At 37.4% G+C, this 4,276-nt stretch overlaps 1 pseudogene; it reads left to right on the forward strand.

Annotated features, from left to right (window-relative positions):
* The first annotated feature begins 719 nt into the window (after positions 1-719).
* Positions 720-1,145, forward strand: LOC102833848 (annotated as a pseudogene).
* Positions 1,146-4,276: the final 3,131 nt, after the last annotated feature.

Genomic DNA, 4,276 nt, shown 5'->3' on the forward strand with positions numbered 1-4,276 from the left:
TCTCAATGTCAGGAAAACAAAAATCCTCGCCACTGGACCAATAAACAACATTCTTATCAATGGAGAAAAGATTGAAGTTGTCAAGGACTTCATTCTTCTTGGACCAATTATCAACACTCAAGGAAGCAGCAGTCAAGAGATCAGACGACGTATTGCATTGGGCAAATCTGCTGCACAGTAACTTTTTAAAGTGTTGAAGATCAAGGATGTCAACTTGAGGACTAAGGTGCGCCTGACCCAAGCCATGGTATTTTAACTAACCTCATATGGATAGGAAAGCTGGACAGTGAATAAGGAAGATCATAGAAGAATTGATGTCTTTGAATTGTGGCGTTGGAGAAGAATACTAAAAGTGCCATTGGCTGCCAAAAGAACTAATAGATATATTTTGGAAGAATTGCAGCCAGAGTGCTCTTTGGAGGCCAAGATGGCTAAACTTCGTCTCTCATACTTTGGACATATTATCAGGAGGGAACAGTCGCTGGAGAAGGATGCCATGCTGGGTAAGATGGAGGGTCAGAGAAAGAGAGGAAGACCCCCAACGAGATGGATCAGCCAGGTAGCATCATTGATGGCATCAAGTATGGTAGCGGTAGTGAGGTTGGCCCAGGATCAGACATTGTTTCTTTCAGCTGTTCATGGGTCGCTGTGAGTCGGTTCTGACTCGATGGCACCTGACAACAACATCAACAAGCAACCAGTTTGTAGTGCTGTTTGCAATGGTGGCTGGCTGCAGTGATCCGTGGGCCAGAGACATAGAGGAGGATGCCTCGCAGTTCTTGCTCTTTCCCTAAGAGTTTGAAACAGCTGAGACACTTCTAAATTCAGAAGTTAATATGCTTCTAGAGCATCAACAGCAACAGAATGAGAGTGCAGAGGATGAACAGGACCTCTCAGAAGTCTTCCTGAAAACTTTTCTTACACATCCCACATCAGTTGCTTCAAAAACAGAAATACTATTGCCAGGGCCTGCTGTTTGTTGCTCCAGAAAAAGCTTCCTAAGTTTGAGTTGGCCTGTTTTACCAATCTTCACCTAGAGACTGCTGAGGAGTCCAAAGTTCTGATCTCAAGTCTGGATGGGGAGATTTGAAGATGAGGCACTGCAGCAGATTCTTGATGATATCCTGACACAGTGAAACTTTTAGTATTAATCTCTAAACTTTGGTGGTACCACACTCAGCACCATCTTCCCAGAACCGGGGATATTATACACAGAAATTCTACCTCAGAAAACAGATGGTCTTTCTTTGGGCAGGACAACAGAACTTTGTTTTAGCTTAGGTTGTCATTTCAAACTTGAGTGTTGGACCACAGTAACAATAGCTTCTTGGGCTTGCTAAGCCTCTAGCCTCTGAGAAAGGTGAGTTGGAGTGATTTGCATATAAACCATGCTGTTGACTAGCTCATGCTACTCATCACACAGCATTTGGTTCCTATCTTATTTTTTAATCTTAATAATTCATGTTTTAATTTCATTGTGTTTATAGTCTTTGAAAGCTCATCACAGAAAACAGTTATAACCAAGGTTATCTGAGTTAAATTTCATTTTCTTGGACTGTTACAGAACGTGGATTTGGAATACCTGTTCATCAAGAATTTACTTTATCACCCCAATTAAGACTTTCCTTTCATAGTCCAAACTTGAACTTCTCAACACCTTAAAGGTGTGGGTCTTCCAATCCACACCTCTGGGCATGTTAGGTAGTAACAGAGATATGCATAGCTTAGACTGAGAAAGTCTACTACTTCCTGAGCCATTGTAGTGAAGACACTTGATATAAGTCTGATTGGAGAAACACTTTAAAAACTGTTTAAGATTTAAAAACAGTTTAAGATTTTTTTCTTTGGGACACTTACTATGCTCATTATCTAAGGAAAAGACTTGGACAGGAACAAAGTTGGATTTAAAAGTCAAGAGTGCTCTATATCAGCTGCTGGATAAATTTAAAAAATGAAATATTCTTATTTTAATAAGCTCTTGCAGTTTTTGAAATAACATGGTCTCTAAGCAACCAACGTTTAAAAAATAGCTTGTTCTTTTTCTTATGTTTGGCTAATTTATTTTATTAATTACAAACAAAATAGTGATTATGCACATGAATGAATATATGTATAAGTTAAATTCCTGAGTCCAAGCGTACATGCATTCAAAAGTTTGATAGAAATGATAAATTATCATTTCATGAAAACTCCAAGTAGCAGTGTCCATGAGTACCTGTTTTCTCACACAGATATTATCAGGTTTTTTAAAAAAACAAAACAAAATAAAAACCTTTGCTTATCTGGTAGATAAAAAATGGTAACACATTCGTTTTAATTTGCATTTCATGTATTATGAATGCCCTTGAGCTTTTTTCTTGTTTAAAAATTCCATGAGAAACTAGAAAAAACATATTAGTTCATTTCTTAGGGCTGTCTTAATAAATTAACAGATATATGCTGTCAAAAAAAAAAAAGAATGAATAAACAATAATCTAAGACCAAGAAGTAGTATATTGTGATTTACTAACTTTGAAATCAATAATATAATTGAACCAAAGAGAACAGCAAGGCACATTTTTAAATGAAAAGCAAGTTGGCACAGTCATAAAGCTTGAGCATCTTTGTAAATCCCCAAGTGATCAATGATAACCACTCAGATTTCTTCTAAAACAACCAAGATTTCTTTTAGATTCAACGACAAGATAATAAAAGTGTGAAATCTCAACTTTTATACATGATGTATTATCTTTGTAAGTCCTTAATACAACACCAAGTATATTAATGCATTTTGTGTAAAATGAATTAACTGGATGAGCAGAACCTTGGGAAAAGTTCAAGTACATGAAATAGAATCAAATCTGTAACTACTTCATTCACTGATTTATTCATTCATTCATTCAAAGGATTGAGCTATTTTGTGGGTTTTCTCAGTACAAAAGACAGGGTTTTGCCATCAAATAACTCACAATCTGGTCAATGAAATAAACTATTAACAACTATTATAAAACCCAGAAAAACAAACATCAAAATAGAAGTGTATATAAAGTATTAAGTACAGAGGAAAAATAAAAATGTATGTGCTTATTTTGAACTGTGCTATTTATCTTCTGTTGTTGTTGTTGTTAGGTGCCATCGACTCGGTACTGACTGATAGCAACTCTATGCACAGCAGAACAAAACACTGCCAGATCCTGGGCCAACCTTACTACCGTTGCCACGTTTGAGTCCATCGAAGCTGCCACTTAGCCAATCCATCTCATTGAGGGTCTCCCTCTTTTTCTCTGACCCTCCACCTTACCAAACATGATATCCTTCTCCAGGGACTGGTTTCTCTTGACAACATGTCTGAAGTATGAGAGTCGAAGTTTTACCATCTTGGCCTCCAAGGAGCACTCTGGCTGCACTTCATCCAAAACTGATCTATTGGTTCTTTTGGCAGCCTATGGCACTTTCAATATTCTCCTCCAACACCATAACTCAAAAGCATCAATTCTTCTACAGTCATCCTTATTCACTGCCCAGCTTTTGCATGCATATGAAGTTATTGAAAATACCATGGCTTGGGTCAGGCGCACCTTAGTCCTCAAGCTGACATCTCTGCTCTTCAATACTTTAAAGAGGTCTTGTGCAGCAGATTTGCCTAATGCAATACATCGTTTGATTTCTTGACTGCTGCTTCCTTGAGTGTTGATAGTTGATCCAAGAAGAATGAAATCCTTGACAACTTCAGTCTTTTCTCCATTGATAAGAATGTTGTTTATTGGTCCAGTGGTGGGGATTTTTGTTTTCTTTGTATTGAGATGTAATCCATACTGAAGGCTGTGCTCTTTGATCTTCATCAGTAAATATTTTAAGTCCTCTTCATTTTCAGCAAACAAGGTTGTATCATCTGCATATCGTAGGTTGTTAATGAGTCTTCCTCCAATTCTGATGCCACATTTTTCTTCATATAACCCAGCCTCTTGGATTATTTGCTCAGCATACATGTTGAATATGTATGGTGAAAGAATACAACCTTGTCGCACACCATTCTTAATTTTAAACCATTGAGTGTTCCCATGTTCTCTTCAAACAACTGCTTCTTGGTTCAGGCACAGATTTCTAATGAGCACAATTACGTGTTCCAGAATACTCATACATCACAATGTTGTCCATAGCTTGTCATGATCCACACAATTGAAAGTCTTTGTGTAATCAATAAAGAACAGGTAAACATCTTTCTGATATTCTCTGCTTTCAGCCAAGATCCATCTGACATCAGCAATGATATCACTCTTCTGAATCAGCTTGAACC

This window comes from Chrysochloris asiatica, unplaced genomic scaffold (genome assembly GCF_000296735.1).
Source record: "Chrysochloris asiatica unplaced genomic scaffold, ChrAsi1.0 scaffold00180, whole genome shotgun sequence".
Classification (NCBI taxonomy): Eukaryota; Metazoa; Chordata; class Mammalia; order Afrosoricida; family Chrysochloridae; genus Chrysochloris; species Chrysochloris asiatica.